The 23,030-nt window shown below is 36.7% G+C and overlaps 2 pseudogenes; both read left to right on the plus strand.

Annotated features, from left to right (window-relative positions):
* Positions 1-3,667: 3,667 nt before the first annotated feature.
* Positions 3,668-5,649, plus strand: LOC129551116 (poly(A) polymerase alpha-like; annotated as a pseudogene).
* Positions 5,650-19,871: 14,222 nt separating this feature from the next.
* On the plus strand, positions 19,872-21,441 carry LOC129550992 (metalloreductase STEAP2 pseudogene; annotated as a pseudogene).
* Positions 21,442-23,030: the final 1,589 nt, after the last annotated feature.

Raw genomic sequence — 23,030 nt, forward strand, 5'->3', positions numbered from 1 at the left:
AAAGACCAAATTAAACTCAAATTATTTAGAAGATCATACATAATAAAGATAAAAGAGGAAACCAATGAGTAGAAAAGAGAAGAGCCACAGAAAAAAATCAACAAAACAAATTTTATTATTTGAAAATAAGTATGGAGAATCCCAGGGATGGCAGAGCCTGGTAGGCTGCTGTCTATGGGTCGCACAGAGGCGGACACAACTGAAGTGACTTAGCAGCAGCAGCAACATGCAAAGCTGAAACTCCAATACTTTGGCCACCTCATGTGACGAGTTGACTCACTGGAAAATACTCTGATGCTGGGAGGGATTGGGGGAGGGAGGAGATGGGGATGACAGAGAATGAGATGGCTGGATGGCATCACCGACTCTGTGGACATGAGTTTGAGTGTACTCCGGGAGTTGGTGATGGACAGGGAGGCCTGGCGTGCTGTGATTCATGGGGTTGCAAAGAGTCGTACACGACTGAGCGACTGAACTGAACTGATGCAAAAATCAAATCCTAGCTAAACTGTTGAATCATAGCAAAATCAAGGGAATTCCAAAATTACAACTATTTCTGCTTCATTGACTATACTAAAGCCTTTGACTGTGTGAATCACAACAAACTGTGGGAAATTCTTCAAGAGTTGGGAATACTAGACCACCTTACCTGCCCCCTTAGAAACCTGTTTGTAGTTCAAGAAGCAACAATTAGAACCGGACATTCAACAACTGACTGGTTCCAAATTGGGAAAAGATTACATCAAGGCTGTATATTGTCACTCTCTTTATTTAACTTATATGCAGAGTACACCACATGAAATGTGGAGCTGGAGAAGCACAAGCTGGAATCAAGATTGCCAGAAGAAATATCAAGAACCTCAAATATGCAGATGATCTCAAACTAATGGCAGAAAACAAAGAGGAACTAAAAGCCTCTTGATGAAGGTGAAATAGGCGAGTGAAAAAGTTGGCTTAAAATTCAACATTCAAAAAATTTAGATCATGGCATCCAGTCCCATCACTTCATGGCAAGTAGATGGGGAAACAGTGGAAACAGTGGCAGATTTTATTTTCTTGGGCTCCAAAATCACTGCAGATGTTGACTGCAGCCATGAAATTAAAAGACTCTCCTTGGAAGGAAGACTATGACAAACCTAGACAGCATATTAAAAAGCAAAGACATCACTTTGCCAGCTAAGGTCTGAATAGTCATAGCTGTGGTTTTTTTCAGGAGTCATGTATAGAGGTGAGAGTTAGACCATAAAGAAGGCTGAACGCCAAAGAATTGATGCTTTGGAATTGTTTTTCTGAAGAAGGCTCTTTAGAGTCCCATGGACCACAAAATCAAACCAATCAATCCTAAATGAAATCAACCCTGAATATTCATTGGAAGGATTGACTATTCATTGGAAGGACTGAATATTCATTGGAAGGACTGAAACTGAAGCTCCAATACTTTGGCCACCTGATGCGAAGAGTGGACTTTCAGACCCTGATGCTTGGAAAGATTGAAAGCAGGAGCAGAAGGGGGTGACAGAGGTTGAGATGGTTAAATGACTCAATGGACATTAGTTTGAGCAAACTCAGGGAGATATGAAGGACAGGGAAGCCCAATGTGCTGCTGTTCAGCTGCACTTCATGGCATCACAAGTAGTCAGACACGACTTAGTGACTGGACGACAACAGCAAGACTACTCAAAGAAAAGAGTGGGGAAATATAAATTTCCAGTATCCGATATGAAAGGCAAGATATCACACAATAAAATAAATATCAGAGACTTTCACAAAATGTTGCATGTCAATAAACTGAGCATCTAAATGAAAAATAATATAAAATCTGAACAGTTCTATAGCTGTGAAAAGAAAAAGATATTTAAAAAACCAGACCATCTCTATAGAAAACTCCTGTCTCCAAGAGTATCATAAATATATGCTTCTCTCACAGAATCTTTAGAAAATAGAGGGTAAAAGAACAGTTTTGTATTAATTTTACAAAGTGAACAAATTGTGGAAGTGAAAATCTTAACAATATTACTGAAAAGAGAAAATTACACTATATTTTATGAAATTATAATTCAAATTCTGAACAAACTGTTATCAAATTCCTTCCAGCAGTTCATAAAAAAAGAATGAAAAGACAGCTACAAATGTTGAAGGGTATGTGAAGAAAGGAGACTGCTCAGGCATTGCTGGTGGTAACATGAATGCATTTGGAAAACATTTTGGAAATTTCTTAGAATATTAAGTATATATATATATATATATATATATGTAATTTATGACCTAGCACTTCAACACCACTAGGGTTGTCTGTTCAAGAGAAATTGTATATATTTCCACATAGAAACTTACAGGTGGATGGTTTTTGCAGGATTGTTTATCATATTAGTAATAAAAATTGGAAACCACCTAAATGATTTTCACCTATTGACTGGATGGACAAAATATGGTATATCCATAGAATGGAATACTACAGATCAATAAAGGAATTACTACAGATACATGATATGATGTGGCTGAACCTCAAAATATTATGCTCAGTTCAAAAACGCAATCTAACATAAGTGACTGTATATTGTATTGCTTTTTATACGAAATGTTAAGGAAATGCAAATCTATAGAAGTAGATTAGTAATTGTCTGAGAATGGGCAGAGGTTTAACAGAAAATATGTATGAAGAATCTTATTAAAATGATGAAATGTTTTAAAATTTATGGTAATTATTGCATAACTTGATAAACTTACTCAAATGTCATTGATTTGTACACGTGAAATGGGTAACATATGTGTGAGCTATGCTTCAATAAATTAATTTTTACAAAAGCAGACAAGGTTTGTCTCATATTAAAAAGTCAATTAATATAATTCACTACATTAACAGAATGAAGAAAATAATACATCTCAATATTTGAATAAAAAGTCTTTAATAGAATTCAACACATATTTAAGCTAAAAAATAAAAATTAGAAGTGAATCCCTCAATTAGATAATTAGTAACTTAGGAAAGAAGCCTCACATAAGATAGTTTTTAATTTTCAGGGTCTCTGCATTTTCAATTTAAACCTGAGAATGAGATACTATTTCTTCAGACTGGAGACTTTACGTAATGAAAAAATAAATAATTTGATAAGAATTTGAAAGTGAAAGTATTTATATTTACAGTGATAGGATTATAGAAAATTCTGTTACAATTTTTAAAAAGAACCTACAAAACAAATTATTATATTAAATTTTTTGCATATGAACTCAATATATAATCTATTTTTGTATAACTACAATTTTTGTTTTACAGTAAAGATAAAGTAGCATTTCCAATTTAAAGCCAAATAAGGAAATGGAATAGTTGGGTTTAAATAGAAATTTGTCAAAAATTGTGTAAATTCTTTATTTAAAACCTCAAAAAAGGGAATAAAGGAAAGGAAAAAAAAAAGACAAATGAAAAGATGAATCAATCTTCATAACTAAGAAGACTCAAGCTGGTAAGATGTCCTTTCTTTCCAAAATATTTACTGCCAAATTCTAGCAGTCTTTTGGCAGAAATTGACAAGATACACTTAAATATGTATCTCTTATTTAGGCAGTTAGACTCAGGGCGGAGGTAAGACTCCTCCCTCCCTCTATCTCAGATCCTTGGTAACAACTGTTGTCCTGGGGACGTGACTAAGTGGTGCCTGTGCGGGAGGTAATGTTCTTTCTATTAACAACGCAGGGATCACAACAAATGCAGCAACCACACAAGCATTATAACATCCTATGCTATCTGTTTAGCAGACCCAAAAGGAAACTGACTTAAACTAATCGAGATTCTGAAGCCCTTTGTGGTTTCTGTAGAGTAAGAGGAACTGCAATGCAAGACTCTAACTTTGGGAAATTTAGCCTAGTGAAAGAGTGGATACAAGATATCAGCAAAAGCAAGAATCTACCACAATCTGTAACTGAAAATGTTGAAGGAAAAATTTTTATGCTTGGATCTTGCCAATTGTTCAAGCAGGTTTTAGAAAAAGCAGAGGCACCAGAGATCAAATTGCCAACATCCACTGGATCATGGAGAAAGCAAGAGAATTCCAGAAAAACATCTATTTCTGCTTCATTGATTATGCCAAAGCCTTTGACTGTGTGGATCAAAATAAACTGTGGAACATTCTGAAAGAGATGGGAATCCAAGACCACCTGACCTGCCTCATGAGAAACCTGTATGCAGGTCAAGAAGCAACAGTTAGAACTGGACATGGAACAACAGACTGGTTCCAAATAGGAAAAGGAGTACGTCAAGGTTGTATGTTGTCACCATGCTTGTTTAACTTATATGCAGAGTACATCATGAGGAACGCTGGGCTGAAAGAAGCACAAGCTAGAATTAAGATTGCCAGGAGAAGTATCAATAACCTCAGATATACAGATGACACCACCCTTATGGCAGAAAGTGAAGAGGAACTCAAAGGCTTCTTGATGGAAGTGAAAGAGGAGAGTGAAAAGTTTGGCTTGAAGCTCAACATTCAGAAAACAAAGATCATGGCATCTGGTCCCATCACTTCATGGGAAATAGATGGAGAAACTTTGGAAACAGTGTCAGACTTTATTTTTTGGGGCTCCAAAATCACTGCAGATGCTGATTGCAGTCAGGAAATTAAAAGACGCTTACTCCTTGGAAGGAAAGTTATGACCAACCTAGATAGCATATTAAAAAGCAGATATTACTTTGCCAACCAAGGTCTGTCTAGTCAAGGCTATGGTTTTTCCCGTGGTCATGTATGGATGTGAGAGTTGGACTGTGAAGAAAGCTGATCGCCGAAGAATTGATGCTTTTGAACTGTGGTGCTGGAGAAGACTCTTGGGAGTCCCTTGGACTGCAAGGAGATCCAACCAGTCCATTCTAAAAGAGATCAACCCTGGGTATTCATTGGAAGGACTGATGCTGAGGCTGAAACTCCAATACTCTGTCCACCTCATGCGAAGAGCTGACTCACTGGAAAAAACTCTGATGCTAGGAGGGATTGGGGGCTGGAGGAGAAGGGGACGACGGAGAATGAGATGGCTGGATGGCATCACCGACTCGATGGACATGAGTTTGAGTGAACTCCGGGAGTTGGTGATGGACAGGGAGGCCTGGCGTGCTGTGATTCATGGGGTCGCAAAGAGTCAGACATGACTGAGCGACTGAACTGAACTGAACTGACAAAAGGTGCCAATACTGCTGTGTGTTGCACCAAGATATATTGATTGAAGTGACTTTTTCACCTCATTCTATAAATTGAATTTACAGGAAGAAGTAAAAGATTTAGGAGTCGTTGAAGCATTTGTGCCAGTTATCAAACTGTGTTTTGATGGCTTAGGGATTAATTTTTTTTTCAAGATTAGTACTGCAGACTATTCCAGAATATTTGGACCTAGGCAAGAGAAGTATTAATAGATAGAATATGTGTAATGAGTCTAAATGGTTGCAGGGGAACTGATAAAATTTACATCTCTTTCTAATTATTGACAACTTCAGGTTCACAGGGGGCCAAACTTCAAACATCTCTTCCAATATATTAGGTTTCCTTGATTCTATTTCCTGGACTAAAAGTAAGTAACAGAACTTGCCAACTGTATCCAAATACAATAGCATCAACTTTGTACATTGATTCCTCAGTGTTTTCTAAATGGTTTGTGTTTAGATTATATTAAAATTGATTTTAAAATAAATAAATGACAATAAAATATCTCACATTAAAAAAAATGGATAGCCAAGTGATCATTAAAAAGAAGAACCAGTTAAAAAGACATATACTAATTTACCTTGAGTTATGGAAAGATTGAACGCAAGAGGAGAAGAGGACGACAGAGGAAGAGATGTTTGGATGGCATCACCAACTCAATGGACATGAGTTTGAGTAAACTCCGGGAGTTAGTGATGGACAGGGAGGTCTGGAGTACTGCAGTCCATGGGGTCACAAAGGGTGGGACACGATTGAGCAACTGAACTGAACTGACTCTATTTCCACATTAACCAAAAGAGTGTGGCATGGACCTGAGGACAGAAAAGTACAAAAGACATTTGGAGACCAGAGCTCGATCCCTGGATTGGGAAAAATCCCCTGGAGGAAGAAATAGCAACCCACTCCTGTATTCTTGCCTAGAGAATTCCATGAGCAGAGGAGCCTGGTCCATGGGGTCCATGGGGTCGTAAAGAGTCGGACATGGCTGAGTGATTAATACTTTCCTCACACACTTAAATAGTCAAAAATATTTTAAAAAATCATGTCAAAGATGTTCCAAGGAAAATGGAAAATCTTTGAAACAAATGGCTGGGACAACTTATAAACACTTTAAAACATGGAAAATTGTCACTTATCTCACACCATACATCAAAAATTAATTTGGGATGAATCATTGAGATAAATATAAACAAAAGTATTAAAAAGTTTCTAGAAGAAAACGTAAGTACATATTTTCTCAGATTTTGAGTGAGCAAGTATTTCTTAAACTGGACCCAGAAAGTGTAACATTTCTAGAAAAGCATAAGCAGGTTCCTTCAAAATTACAATCTACCCATCAAAAGATATGTTTCACAAAATGATGGCAGAACAGGATGGGGAAGTATTTTATACTTATATAAAATAAATATATGTTTATATATATTTATCTTTCCAAAATTCATATGTTGAAGCCAAAATTCACATGGCTTTCCAATATGACGGTATTTAGAGATGGGGCTTTTAAGGAGTTAACAAAGGTTAAAGAAGGATATCAGCATGGAGCCCTAACTCAATATGGCTGGTATGTTCATAAAAAGAGAGCGAGAGAGAGACCAGGGTTATATGTACTCAGAGAAAATGTGACATGCGAACACAGTAATACGGTGGCAGTCTTTCAGGGAAAGGGGAATGGTCTAAGGAGAAACCAAACCTGCTGACCCATTGATGTTGAACATCTAAACTCCAGAATTGTGAGAAATAAATTTCTGTTGTTTAAGCCACCCAGACTTCCATATTTTGTTATGGAAACCTTAAAAGTATAATAATAATAGTTATTACTACTACTACTATTAAATATACAAGAACTTCTTTCCAAAATAAATGAATTATTCAGATAGCCTATAAACCAATAATAGAAGAAAGACAAAAATTCAATAAAATGGTATAAACAGTGACAAACATTTTTGTTAGGGATGTGGAACAGCAGACATTCTCCATACATTGCTAAAAGGAGCTTAAAATAGTACAGTCACTTTGGAAAGTAACTTTGCCAGCTCCTTCTTTAATTAAATTATAATAACTTTATGACATAGCAATTCCACTCCTAAGTACTTAGACAAGAAATATAAAAGCAGAAATTCAAAGGCAGGTACAAGGATATTTACATGTAATAGCCAGTAATTGGGAACTATCCTAATGTCAACTAATGTATAACGGATAAACAAATTTGGCATCATCCTGCAATATAATACTATGTAGGAATATAAAAAAACTAATGATCAATGAAAGCAATGTGAATGAATGTCATAATCATTATAAGGAGTGGAAGAAGCAAATACAAATGAATACACGATGTAAGATTCCATTTTTATGAAACACTGGAGCTCCATCAAACCAATCTGTTTTGAAGCACACAGTAGAAATCTCATGTGGAGGAGATGAAAAAAGAAGTTCCATGAAGGGCCTTTCTAAGCCAACAGGAATTTTCTGTATTTTGATAGTGGTATGGTTTACACAGTTGATTAATATGTTAAAAGTCATCACAGTGGAAATCAATATATGTACACATTTACCCTGTGTAAAATAGGTTTCAACAAAAAAGTTAAAAATTCAAGGTCATGAGTAATTAGCAATGATGAAAAGACAAGTATTACTTTTGAATTTAGAGGAATAAAAGAAAATAAACAGCTTAGAATTTACAGTACAATAGCAATTATTAGTTCACCTAAAAACTACCTTCATCATTGAACAGTGCTAATTAAGAAATTTTCACAGCTTCTGTAAATTTACTCTGTGGTAACACCTATAATCTCCACACATTCTGACTGTCTTCTCTCATTTTGTTTATCTATTATCTCCTGCTTCCTCTTCTAAAACAGAGCCAATGTTTAAGCTGCCATATTTTCATAAAAAATTCTAAAAATATTGAGTTTCTTTTGTTTTCAATTTTCTTCCATTAAATATGCAAACCTACAGTAGTTGAAGTTATTCTTTCCTACTTCTTATTGGTTTTGGTGGAATAATATTTTCTTCTCCTGATGCCAGTGTAACCCTCATTCCTGTCTCTTTTAAGAGACCTAAATTTCCAGTTATCTTCTTTTCTAATTCTGTTCCACCTGTTTCCCTTTATTGGTACTTTCTTCAGCTTGCCCACAGGCTCTAGTCTCTCCCATTTTCTTTTTATAGCCATTTCTTTCTTTTTTTTAATATATAAAATATATCACATTTACTTATTTATTTTTTTTACTTTACATCACGGTATTGGTTTTGCCATACATTGACATGAATCGGCCCCGGGTGTACATATGTTCCCCATCTTGAACCCCCTCCCACCCCCCTCCCTATCCCATCCCTCTGGTTCATCCCAGTACAGTAGCCCCGAGCATCTTGTATCATGCATCGAACTTGGACTGGCAATTCGTTTCACATATGATAATAAACATGTTTCAATGCCATTCTCCCAAATCATCCCTCCCTCGCCCTCTCCCACAGAGTCCCAAAGACTGTTCTATACATCTGTGTCTCTTTTGCTGTCTCGTATACAGGATTATCATTACCATCTTTCTAAATTCCATATATATGCGTTAGTATACTGTATTGGTGTTTTTCTTTCTGGCTTACTTCACTCTGTATAATAGGCTCCAGTTTCATCCACCTCATAGAACTGATTCAAATGTATTCTTTTTAATTGCTGAGTAATACTCCATTGTGTAAGTGTACTACAGCTTTCTTATCCATTCATCTGCAGATGGACATGTAAGTTGCTTCCATGTCCTGGCTATTATAAACAGTACTGCGATGAATATTGGAGTACATGTGTCTCTTTCAATTCTGGTTTCCTCTGTGTGTATACCCAGGAGTGCGATTGCTGGGTCGTATGGCAGTTCTATTTCCAGTTTTTTAAGGAATCTCCACACTGTTCTCCATAGTGGCTGTGCTAGTTTGCATTACCACCAACAGTGTAAGAGAGTTCACTTTTCTCCACACCCTCTCCATCATTTAAACCTTCTTCACAGCAAAGGAAACTATAAGCAAGGTGAAAAGACAGCCTTCAGAATGGGAGAAAATAATAGCAAATGAAGCAACCGACAAAGGATTAATCTCAAAAATATACAAGCAACTCCTGCAGCTCAATTCCAGAAAAATAAATGACCCAATCAAAAAATGGGCCAAAGAATTAAACAGACATTTCTCCAAAGAAGACATACAGATGGCTATCAAACACATGAAAAGATGCTCAACATCACTCATAATCAGAGAAATGCAAATCAAAACCACAATGAGGTACCATTTCACTCCAGTCAGAATGGCTGCTATCCAAACGTCTATAGCAATTTCTAAAAAATTATTTAAGTTCAGTTCAGTTCAGTCGCTCAGTCATGTCCGACTCTTTGCGACCCCATGAATCACAGCATGCCAGGCCTCCCTGTCCATCACCAACTCCCAGAGTTCACTCAAACTCATGTCCATCGAGTCGGTGATGCCATCCAGCACTCTCATTCTGTCGTCTCCATCTCCTCCCGCCCCCAATCCCTCCTAGCATCAGAGTCTTTTCCAGTGAGTCAACTCGTTGCATGAGGTGGCCAAAGTATTGGAGTTTCAGCTTTAGCATCAGTCCTTCCAATGAACACCCAGGATTGATCTCCTTTAGATGGACTGGTTGGATCTCCTTGCAGTCCAAGGGACTCTAAAGAGTCTTCTCCAGCACCACAGTTCAAAAGCATCAATACCTCGGTGATCAGCTTTCTTCACAGTCCAACTCTCACATCCATACATGACCACTGGAAAAACCATAGCCTTGACTAGACGGACCTTTGTTGGCAAAGTAATCTCTGCTTTTTAATATGCTATCTAGGTTGGTCATAACTTTCCTTCCAAGGAGTAAGCGTCTTTTACTTTCATGGCTGGTATCAGCATCCGCAGTGATTTTGGAGCCCCTAAAAATAAAGTCTGACACTGTTTCCACTGTTTCCCCATCTATTTCCCATGAAGTGATGGGACCAGATGCCATGATCTTTGTTTTCTGAATGTTGAGCTTCAAGCCAACATTTTCACTCTCCTCTTTCACTTTCATCAAAAGGCTTTTGAGTTCCTCCTCATTTTCTGCCATAAGGGTAGTGTCATCTGCATATCTGAGGTTATTGATATTTCTCCCAGCAATCTTGATTCCAGCTTGTGCTTCTTCCAGCCCAGCGTTCCTCATGATGTACTCTGCACAGAAGTTAAATAAGCAAGGTGACAATATAAAACTTTGACGTGCTCCTTTATTTTGTTTTTTTCCTCCCTCCCTAAACTCTTTCTAATCAACTTCTAACATTCTGTTTTTATTATTTTTGTTCGAAGAAAATGAGTTTCATAAACTATGTGCCAATGGATCCAGTGGAAACTTCTTTTTAAACATATTTGACACCCATTGTATTAGACTTGTTGACCTCTTCCTCAATACAATCTTTGGTTCTAGGATATTTTAATCACTTGTCTTTCTATCTGCCTTTGGCTCATGTCAGATTCCTTTACAGGCTTCTCCTTTGCTTTTTGGTTAATCTTGGGGGAACATCAGAGCCACAGCCAAGGTCTTAAAATTTTCACTCTTTAAACCTGCCACAGATGATGGCACGTACTCCTGTGTAGCCTATAATCATCTTATACTATAGTCTCATACATATATATCTGAGGTCCACATCTAATTCTTTGGCCTCATTTCCTTAGAGTTGACTATTTCTTAGCACTAACCATTGGTATTTCACAAGCATCTCAAAACATCACCTGTCCCAAATGAAAGACTTTGCTTTAGTGCCCCCCATTCCAGTGATGCTTTTCTCTTATCGCATCAGTCTGTAATTTCATCTTACCCAGTTATTCATTCAGGTTTCTAAGCTCATGATCTTGCTTCTTTAAAGGATAGTCTTCATTTTTCACTGACCTCCTCAGCTTCACAGTTTTCTACTTCCCTCTTATCTTCTAGACTAGTTTGTCTTATTTTATGCTCCCCAAAGCATCCTGTTATTTCCTGTTTATAAGATGTATTTTTTAAATTATTTGACCTATATCCACATATTCTAACTGTAATCCAATTTTAATGGGAATTCAGGAATGACTTTACCCACTTTTCTAGCTTCAACTCATTGAAATTCTTATCCCATAGCATGATTTCAAAAGTATGTATTGAATTAATTAGTAAATTAATGACAATCTTTTTGTGACTAGGAGCCTAGAAGGAAATAAAATGCAACATATGCACTACCTCAACATTTGTTGAATGTCCATTTATACTACTTTCTGCATATTAACAATAAATAATAGAAGAAATTGTTAGTTAATAGTAACATTACAGCACTAACAGTTTCTATGAGAACAAGTTCATTGTGATGATAGGTACAAAAATCTACAGCCCATGCTTGCTAATGGTGTGTGTTTCATTAATCAGTGGAACCATTGGATAATTATGGTGTTCTGATAAATGTGATAGAAAAAGCACTGAAAAACACAAGATGGCAATCTAAATAGCAGATCAAGGGTGTTGTTTACTGAAAATTGTATTTTGCTTATCATATGTTTTGCACATTTTACAATGAGCTAGTAATACAGTGTTGGAGAAGATAGTCCTGTTTTTAATGAATTTACTGTCTAGATGTATAACAAGGAAACTGAATTGGCAATTGCAATACTGTGTCATAAGTGCTAAGTTAAGGTATACACACAGTAACAATGAAAGTTACTAAGAGAATATGATTTCAGAGAGGGAAAATGCCAGAGATAAGGAAAATTGTCTTGAAAGATTTGCAGTAATTCAAGAATGGCATAATAATGACTTGAAATAGAGAGTAAAAACCTGAACAGAAACAATTCTTGGCTTGGATTGAAGAACAGGGACCAGTAAAGACTATCGCTGAGTTAGCACGGGGATCAGAGTCATTTAGAGCCATTGGCCAAGGGAAGAGAGCACTAAGGACTGGCAGAAGTCATCAATAGAAGTCGATCTTATAAACAAATAAAATGAAGATTCAAATTGTATGCTTTATTTCATAACAATCTTATATTTGGAACCCATTTAATATATAAGGATATAAAAATGCTTTTTACCCCTTTTAAAAAATGATCTTATTGGCAAATTAGTCTTTGGATAGGAGTATGAGAATGAAAGGATTCCCTGGTGGCTCAGATGGTAAAAAACCACCTGCAGTGCAGGAAACCTGGGTTCGACACCTGGGATCAGGAAGATCCCCTGGAGAAGGGAATGGCAACCCACTCAGTATACTTGCCTGGAGAATTCCATGGACAGAGGAGAGTGACAGGCAGTCCCATGGGGTCACAAAGAGTTGGACATGACTGAAAAACTAATTCTTTCACTTCTATTTCATGAGAAAGAAAATGTAGCAAAGAATTGTAGAGCAGATCTTGCTAGTAAGAGGGTACAAGATGAGGAACCCAAGTGTACTGAAACTGGGGAACATTGACCAGGGGATGTGGCAATAGACCATTATATAATGGATAATTCCCAAACTAGTTACTTTATACATAAATTAGCTGGCACAGAGAACATTGATTTCTTCCAACAATACTTTAAGATTTGTGCAAAGATTTTCCAAGTGGAAAATTAAAAATTTCAGCCTTAAGCAAGTGATTTCTGTTACCTCATTCATTTTTATTGAACACTAAACAGAAACCAGACGAGTGTTTGAAAGGAGTAGAGAATGAAGTCTAAGTCTTAGATCAGTGTCAAGACCAGAATTACAATGGCAATGCTGTATCCAGATATGAGAAAAACTTTATCATAGAAAAAACGTTTTCTAAGTTCAAATAGGAAGATTTTACTTTAAAGTAGGATTTTAAAATTTATTTTGATTAAGTCATTTCTTACTTTCACACTCATTACCAACACAACAATATATAAAATAATATGAACTGACAAGATGTATCTGTCTCATAAATGATTATTGATCATTTCTACATGTTTCTTTTACTAATATGATGCATTTACTAAGTAAGAACATATGCACCAAATAATTCAGTAAATTTTAAATTTGTTAAAGCTGACTTTAAAAGAAATTTTCAAAATAAATGCTAACATTCAGAAATTTAATTGCTATATAGTAGTGTGGCTTTAGGGAGTTTTTGTTTATACATTTATTAAGCAAATTTGCTAAATATTAAGTCTTATTTGTAATTATGATGCAAAAACACAGCTGAGGAACTAAACACATAAATTGGGTCCTGTCATATATACAAATATATGCAGCTTTAAATATACAGAGCTTACACAGAATGCTCATGTGATGTAAACAAAAAAGTAATGAATCTAGTTGAAGCTACTGTAAATATTGTGATACTAAATTTTATTTATAATTCAACTAGAATATAAAGAGGATAATTTCCATCCTTCAGGGTTGTTTATACTATGTATAGAAGGGAAATTTTTCTTCCATATTTTGTTTTCTAGTTCTCGGTTTTGTTTCTCGCTTTTTCTAGTTTTTCCCGTGAATTCTCATTATCATTCTTTGTTCAGTCACTCAGTCGTGTCCAGCTCTTTTCAACTCTATGGACTGCAGCACTCCAGGCATCCCTGTCCATCACCAACTCCTGGCGCTTGCTCAAACTCATGTCCATTGAGTCGGTGATACCATCCAACCATCTCATTCTTTGTCATCCTCTTCCCCTCCTGCCTTCAGTCTTCCATAGCATCAGGATCTTTTTCAGTGAGTCAGCTCTTCACATCAGGTGGCCAAAGTATTGGAATTTCAGCTTCAACATCAGTCCTTCCAATGAACACCCAGAACTGATTTCCTTTAGGACTGACTGATTTGATCTCCTTGCAATCCAAGGGGCTCTCTAAAATTTTCTCCAACACCACAGTTCAAAAACATCAATTCTTAGGTGCTCGGTCTTCTTCATAGTCCATCTCTCACATGCATACATTCAGTTCAGTTCAGTCGCTCAGTCGTGCCCGACACTCCGCGACCCCATGAATCACAGCACGCCAGGGCTCCCTGTCCATCACCAACTCCCAGAGTTCACTCAAACTCATGTCCATCGAGTCGGTGATGCCATCCAGCCATCTCATTCTCTGTTGTCCCCTTCTCCTCCCACCCCCAACCTTTCCCAGCATCAGAGTCTTTTCTAGTGAGTCAACTCGTCGCATGAGGTGGCCAAAGTATTGCACTTTCAGGTTTAGCATCAGTCCTTCCAATGAAAACACAGGATTGATCTCCTCTAGAATGGACTGGTTGGATCTCCTTGCAGTACAAGGGACTCTCAAGAGTCTTCTCCAGCATCACAGTTCAAAAGCATCAATTCTTGGGTGATCAACTTTCTTCACAGTCCAACTCTTACATCCATACATGACCACGGGAAAAACCATAGCCTTGACTAGATGGACCTTGGTTGGCAAAGTAATGTCTCTGCTTTTTAATACGCTGTCTAGTTTTGTCATAGCTTTTCTTCCAAGGAGCAAGCGTCTTTTAATTTCATGACTGAACTCACCATCTGCAGTGATTTTGGAGCCCAAGAAAATAAAGTCTGTCACTGTTTCCATTGTTTCCCATCTATTTGCCATGAAGTGGTGGGACCGGATGCCATGATCTTCGTGTTTTGAAAGTTGAGTTTTAAGCCAGCTTTTTCTCTCTCCTCTTTCACTTTCATCAAGAGGATCTTTAGTTCCTCTTCACTTTCTGCCATATGGGTGGTGTCATCTTCATATCTGAGGTTATCGATATATCTCCTGGAAATCTTGATTCCAGCTTGTGCTTCATCCAGCCTGGCACTTCACATGATGTACTCTGAATATAAATTAAATAGGCAGGATGACAATATACAGCCTTGACATACTGATTTCACAATTTGGCGCCAGTCTGTTCCATGTCTGGTTCTAATTGTTGCTTCTTGACCTGCATACAGGTTTCTCTGGCAGCAGGTAAGGTGGTCTGGTATTCCCATCTCCTGAAGAATTTTCCACAGTTTGTTGTGATCCACACAGTCAATGGCTTTAGAATAGTCAGTGAAGCAGAAGTAGAGTTTTTTCTGGAATTTTCTTGATTTTTCATGACCCAATGGATGTTGGCAATTTAATCTCTGGTTCCTCTGCCTTTTCTAAATCCAGCTTGAACATATGAAAGTTCTCAGTTCATGTACTGTTGAAGCCTAGCTTGGAGAATTTGAGCATTACTTTGCTAGCTTGTGAAATCTGTGCAATTGTGCCATAGTTTGAACATTCTTGGCACATTATCATTCATATAATCCTATTTATATATTATCATTCTTATAATTCTAATAATCTCATGATTCTAATGCAAAACTATTAATTCAATAATAACTTTAGCTTAGCCTATGTATTTATTGACATTTTATTTTTAAAATCAAGAAGAATTCAATTATAAACATGCTTGGCTCTTGAAAGTAAGAATCTCCCTGACAAACTAGAGTTACATCTTTTGTTGTAATACTTGAACAATCTAACATAAGACATTTAATCAGAACCTCTTTTAAAACAGACTATAGTATGATAAATTTGGAATGTAATGGAAAATGTTTTGTTATCTTCCAGTATGTTTTTAGAGATTACTGAAGCTTATTTTTGATGCCCTATCAATAAGTATATATCATAAATAGCATGTAACAATATGAAATTAATATAATCTTACTTGATCAAAGCAATACATTTGCACTGCATTCTTTGATGTATTCTTCCACATGCATTATGCTTCAAATTTACAGGTATAAATAGCAAAAGTTTGATATATAATTTAAGCATTTTACATGCAGATATAGGATAAATAGAAATAAAGGATTCATTTTGAAAGTAAAACACCAATAAATACATAGGCTAAGTTAAAATTATTATGGACTTAATAGTTTTGCATTAAGATCATGAGATTATTAGAACTGTAAGAATGATAAGAATTTGTTAACAACAAAAACCATATTAATATTTAAATAAACAATTATGACTCTCACAGTGTCATAGCAATTTAGGATAAAATTCAGATAGATACAAAAAAGAGAAAAATTGGTATAAATTACATTTGATATTTTAGAAAAAAATACAGGCCTACATTAATTCCTTAAAAATAAACAAACAAACAAAAAATTCATGTGATGACTGTAATCTTTTATTATAGAGACTTAGTTATAAGAAAAATACTTTTAAGATAATTTCTTCCAATTTTTCTTAGATCTTGATAGTATAAACTTATTTAACTTAGGAAATGGTTTTTCTACTTTTGTCTAATCACATATTAATTTGGTAATTTTTCTGTGAAAAACCCGAGGGAAATCTTTATAAGGTTTTTGTCATAGGTCATTTCTAACCATCTGTAGTAATTTTAAAACATTTATCGGTTTTAACATTGAGTATAATTTTTCTTCAAACAATCAAGAATCAATGTTGTGCTGTAGATTTTGCAGTAATATAATTTCTTGTGACAATAACTGAGAAAATTTAAGGAGACTAGGTGAATCTTTATTGATTTCTCATTTCTGAAGATTTGAAATTATACTGAGAACAGTGTGAAAAACCCTAATACTGTGCTAAATAATGGAGATAGAACATGCATGATATATAATAATATTACCCAATCTTTTTTATCTGTGAAAGAGACAGATTTTTAACTAAAATATATTACAAAATTACTATACCTTGGTATAACTGATGCTTGAAAAGATTTTTTGGAAAAATTAAGAAGACTTAATTCAACCTAAAAAGTTATAAGAACACTTAATACAGCCAAAAAGGATTTGAATTTGGAGAGAAGGTACAACTTGAATTAATACAACTTTATCTGGAGATGAATATGAGTTATCAGGTTTTGCCCATAGTAAATTTCAGGCAAAGTAGAATTTTCTAGCTCATCCATTTCACAGCAAGTATCACTTCTCATTAAATTTAATGGTAATATAAATCATATAATATTGTAGTCATTTTCAGGTTTATCTTTTCCACAACTTGTGTACTTCTTTTCATTTTTACCTTTGTATCTAATTCATGTTTATACCCCATTACTGGTACCTAGTTATTTATCCTAAAACCCTTGTTGGCATATTCCTGATTTAAACTAAGGCATCTTACATCTGTTATAATAAAATTTCATCCTGTGGGTTGTATTTTCCATTTTAGATCCAAGTTTAGTCTTCTGTTTTCACTTAATGAGAAATAGATAACTAATCATAGAGTGTTTTAGGAGTAAAATTCAGGCACAAGAATAGGATAATGAGGCTATTCACAGGCATAGCTTTCCCTGAGATATGTATTAGTATATATTACATTGTGTTCTTTATTACTATAGTATATAAATACACATTTCAGAACATTATGTGCATGATAAGACAAGCTTAAAATAATTGCAATGAAATCTTTACAGTCATACTTGTACTATGAATAAATACTTGTAATAAGTAAAATATAATCCATTTAGAGTTTGACTAGTCTTATGAAAGCAAATATACTTGAAATATGTTTTGGGCAGCTTCAACAGTTCTTAAAATGAGAATCACCCAATCTTTGCATTTTCTGAGATCAAATGCTTCTAAGTTACTAGAGAGTATGTCTTTCAGAGATGTACCTAACACATTCAGGTCTTGGACATTTGACCAAAATCAGGGTTTAGAAGCAGGCTGCAAAGAACTGATATTGATAACTACAGGATTGGGTTGGTCATAGTGAAGAACAGGACACTTAATGCTGGGGATCCCAGTGGACCTGGGTCAGAAGAGTGAAGCAAAGTCTAGGTGATGAGGCCTAGAGGGTCAGAGTCCTGGAAACAGTGATACAGGCCCAAAGAGTGAGGAACCGGCATAGAACTCCTCTGTCAGGTGGTTGATAAGTGTTTGCACGAAACTGTATGTGTGTGTGTTGACAGAAACCCTGTAATCTCAGGGCTAGAAAAGTTTAATTCTCACAGGGAATCTCAGTGCTATTTCCTGGAGCCCTGATGCCGACGGAGGGGTACAACGTCAGCCAAATGTTTGCTAGTTCCTGCAGCTCAAGAATCTCTTTCCTTAAATTTTTATATTTATTTTTGGATGTGCAGAGTCTTCATTGCTGGGTGGGTTTTTCTCTATTTTCTCTATTTTCAATGGGGTCTTCTCTCTAGCTGCTGTGCACAGGCTTCTCATTGCGGTGTCTTCTCTTGTTGGGGAGCATGACTCTAGGCGTCTGGTGTCAGTAGTTGTGGCTCCCAGGCTGTAAATCATAGGCTTACCAGTTATGGCTCACCAGCTTAGTTGTTCCAAGGCAGGTAGGATCTTCCCAACCCAGGGATCAAACCCATGTCTCCTGCATTGGCATATGGATTCTTTACCACTGAGCCACCAGGGAAGTCCGCAAGAATCTTACTGTTGTGTGATTTAGAACTTGTAGAAGACAGTCTATGGGGCCCAACCTCCCCTTGGTTGAAAGAAAAGCCCTTTACTTTGAGTTGCAAAAAAGCAAAACAAAATAAAATAAATATTTTGGGGGGAGAGTATTAGGGAGGTACCTAGATTTTTAGTGTCCTAGAATCTGAGCAAACGTCTCCAGGTCAGATGAGTCTAATCCCCATAGTCTCTTTGGAACGATATACAATTGAGCTTCTGAGCAATCATCCTTTAATCATGCTTGCCAGTGCTCTTGGGTCAGAAAGCCTGGGCCTTAAAGAAACATAAAAATATTCACAATGGACTGTTTTCTAAAGCTGGTGACTACAGCAGCAAGAGAAGAGAACACAGTTACAGAGCAAAACTTCTAGGGATGGGACTTCCCAGGTATTTCTTGAATGGCTTGTCAAGCTTTTCAGCCATAGAAATTGCCTTTGTGCTTCATCCCATCCCTTTAATATTGTTTTCTTCTCTCTTTTATTTTATCTCTCTCCCTTAAATATTTCTAGACTTCCCTGGGGGCTCAAACAGTAAAGAATCTGCCTGCAAAGCAGGAGACCTGGATTCAGTCCCTGGGTTGGGAAGATCCATTGGAGAAGGGGATGGTTAGTCACTCCAGTATTCTTGCCTAAGTATCCCTGGGAAATCCCATGGACAGAGGAGTCTGGCAGGCTACAGTCCATGGAGTTGCAATGAGTCAGACATGACTGAGCTACTAATACTTAAATATTTATCTTTTCCATTGCATGTCCATAAAATATTCATTTCATCTGCTGTCAAGTTTGTTTTTGCTTCATCACTACACAGAAAATGTACCCTTTTCCTTCCACTGCTTGAGCCAAACTATTGGCTCTACATTTTCACATCCTCTGAGGGACAGAAGCCATGGACAGCTTCTGAAATGCCATGATCGAATTTTCTGTTGTGACTCAGAGAGAAGGGAGAAACTGACAAGGGGCATCACAGAAAAGGGCCAATAGGAGGGTACAGAGGGCCTTGCTGTTCAAAGAGGAGCCCGCACACAAGCAGCACTGGCATCACCTTATTAGAAATGCTGATTCTTCAGCCTCACTCCAGACTTACTGAAACAGAATCTTTGTTTTAACCAGATTCTCGGGATATCTCTGGTGATTTTGGAAGAGTCTGTATCAAGGAATGAAACACTGATGGGAAGCCACAAGAGCCTTTGAAAAACTCTTTGGCCTCAGGGGAAAAAATGGTATCAAAGATGCAAGGAAGGTACTTTGCTGGTGGTCCAGTTGAGACTCTATGCTTCCAATTCAGGGAGTACCGGTTTGATCCCTGGTCAAGGAACTAAGATCCCACATGCCACAGGGCATGGCAAAAAAAAAAAAAAAAAGAAGGATGCAAGGAAGGCATTTAATTGGCAGTAGAAATTTTGCTAACTCCCTGACAATTTGACTTATTAGGTGTGACTCTCATGATGTAGTCATAGAAAGCAGAAATTCTAAGTTTTCTGCTGAATTTTATCCTCATGTGGCAGATGCCACTCACCAAGAAGTTGATCTAATCAAATCATATCAAATATAATGTTGTTGCAATATATAGGAACATGACACCTTGCTGTGGGACCTAGACATCTACTGTGGGTGAATTTTAATCGATGTGAGCAATAACACGAGGATAAACCAATACCCAACATCCAATGTGGAATATTTGATTTCATTATTACTGGACTCTTTGATTGTGAAAGGTTTTAATGTTGTCTTAGCTTAGGCATCTGGTCCTATCAATTCATGGCAAATAGAAGGGGAAACGATGGAAACAGTGACAGAATTTTTCTTGGACTCCAGAATCACTGTGGACAGTGACTGCAAGAATGAATTTAAAAGATGCTTGCTCCCTGGAAGAAAAGCTATAACAAACCTATACAGCATATTAAAAAGCAGAGACATCGATTTACACAAATATCTATCTAGTCAGAGTTGTGGTTTTTCCAGTAGTCATGTATTGATATGACAGTTGGACCATAAAGAAGGCTCAGTGCCAAAGAATTGATGCTTCAAACTGCGGAGCTGGAGTACACTCTTGAAAGTCCCTTGGACAGCAAAGAAATCAAATCAGTCAATCCTAAAGGAAATCAACCCTGAATGTTCATTGGAAGGACTGATGCTTAAGCTCCAATATTTGGCCACCTGATGTAAAGAGATGACCCATTGGAGAAGACCCTGACACTGGGAAAGATTGAGGGCAAGAGGAGAAGGGGATGACAGAGGATGAGATGGTTGGATGGTATCACTGACTCAATGGACATGAGTTTGAGCAAACTCCAAGAGATACTGAAGGACAGGGAAAACTGGCATGCTTCAGTCCATGAGGTAGTAAAAAGTCGTACATGATTTAGCGACTGAGCAACAGCTTGGGCACTTCCATTATGACCTAAGGATGCTGGCTGGCATGTTTATATGTGCAGCAACAATATTCAAGCTCCACAGAAGATAATTGAACTTGCCAGTCAGTTGAATTTCATTCCTGTTGATTTGGAATCCGAGCAATTGCAAATTTACCCCTGTGACTATTTACCTTCTGAAGAGGGCCAGTGGTGGTACTCATAAGCCTGGCCGTGTTTTTCTTCCTTTATTCTTGGGTCCTAAATGTGATTCATCCATGTGCTAGAAACCGGTAGAGTGACTTTTACAAGATTTCTGATGAGACTGTGAATAAAACTCTGCCCATAGGTGCAATTACTTTGCGGTCTCTGGTCTACCTGTCAGATCTGGCAGCTGTTTATCAGCTTTATTATGGCACCAAAATAGAAGCTTTCCACTTTGGTTGGAGACCTGCTTACAGTGTAGAGAACAGCTTGAATTACTAAGCTTTTACTTCACTTTGGTTCATGTTGCCTACAGTCTGCTTACCAGTGAGAAGGTTATAGAGATACTTCTTTTTCAACATGGCTTATCAGCAGGCATGAGATGTACTTGATACTCATCTGATGCTTCCCTGGTAGCTCACATGGTAGAGAATCTGCCTGCAATGCAGGAGGTCTGGGTTCAATTCTTGGGTCAGGAAGATCCCCTGGAATGGAAAGTGTCACCCTATTCCAGTGTTCTTGCCTGGAGAATTCCATGGACAGAGGATCCTTGAGGGCTACAGTCCATGGGATCACAAAGAGTTGGACATGATTGAGCAATTAACACACACAGTAAAATACTTGATTAGTATAGTTAGTAAAATATAAGGTTTAAAGAATCCATCTGCCAATGCATGAGACACAAGAGATGTGAATTTGATCCCGGGGGGGGGGGGGGGGAAGATCTTCTCGAATAGGAAATGGCAACTGTGGATTTTCCTGGAAAATTTCCTGTACAGAGGAGCCTTCCTGGCTACAGTCCATAGGATTGCAAAAGAGTCGGACATGACTGAGCAACTGAACACACACACACACAATTGAAAATAATGTAAAACTTTACATACCTTATATAGAAATTTTGGTATGTTTAGGGAGGGAAAAGAATTGTTCTTTAAGTAATGTTTCTGCATAAGAATTATGTAGCTAATTCAAAACCATCTAGAGTAAAAGCTGCTCCTATCCATTTCTTTGCAGATTATAGCAGAGACGTGAACAAGAGAAAAACAAAAGAGGCCAGTCACCATAAGGTGGCTATATTTTATAAAGTTGCATTTCATCAAAAGAATGTTTTTTCTTTCCCTTTAAGAAGTTTTGATCAATTGCTCAGAATATTGTGGGCATCTCTATACCTCCCAAACATAATAACCATTCAATGAATATGATGAATTAGTCATAAAGACAAGACCACAAAGTCATTACTATTTAAAAATTGACAAAGTGCATCATGTTTTGAAATAAAAGGCTATCATAAAGCATTATTAATAAAAGTGCTCTTTTACTTCTCAAAGTTGAGTGGTAGTTTTAACAAGTTATTTTCCACAAAAGTTGTAACAGGATGAATGGATTTATAACACTGTCAGTTACAACTAAGAAAAACTTGGAAATAACTGACAAGAAAACCCCGAGACTTTTATCCATTCATCCTCACCACCACAGATATTGTCTGACACCACATCTAGTCTCTCTGATGTTCAGTACAAGAAACTACACATCTGACACTGGATTTTTATAGGTAAATACAAGAGTTCCTTGCTATAAAATGGCCTCTTGAGAAATTTATAATATTTTGGCATCACTTTCAAGAAGAAACAAGACTTCTAAAATGTAAGTAACTACAACTATACACATTCTTCCACTCTCCTGCCTCTTGCTGTTGAATTTGTAAAAAATAATTTACAAGATACTTTTTATCCTGTTGTGGCTGTTTATAGCTTTATGTGTATGATAACTCTGGGAAAAAATGTTAAATGACCTTATGATAGTATAAAATATATTTCATTTATGATTCCTCCAAAAAAGCTTTAGACTGATTTTTATTATTTGAATGCACTCAAATAAACCTCAATTAATTCATTCTTTTTGTCAAATACAGCTTTGGAAATATGGTGGTTCCATGGACCTGCCATATTTCCAAAGCTATATTTGACAGA

Source organism: Moschus berezovskii, chromosome 17 (assembly GCF_049115385.1).
Source record: "Moschus berezovskii isolate FMDL1 chromosome 17, NW_MosBer_1.0, whole genome shotgun sequence".
NCBI lineage: Eukaryota > Metazoa > Chordata > Mammalia > Artiodactyla > Moschidae > Moschus > Moschus berezovskii.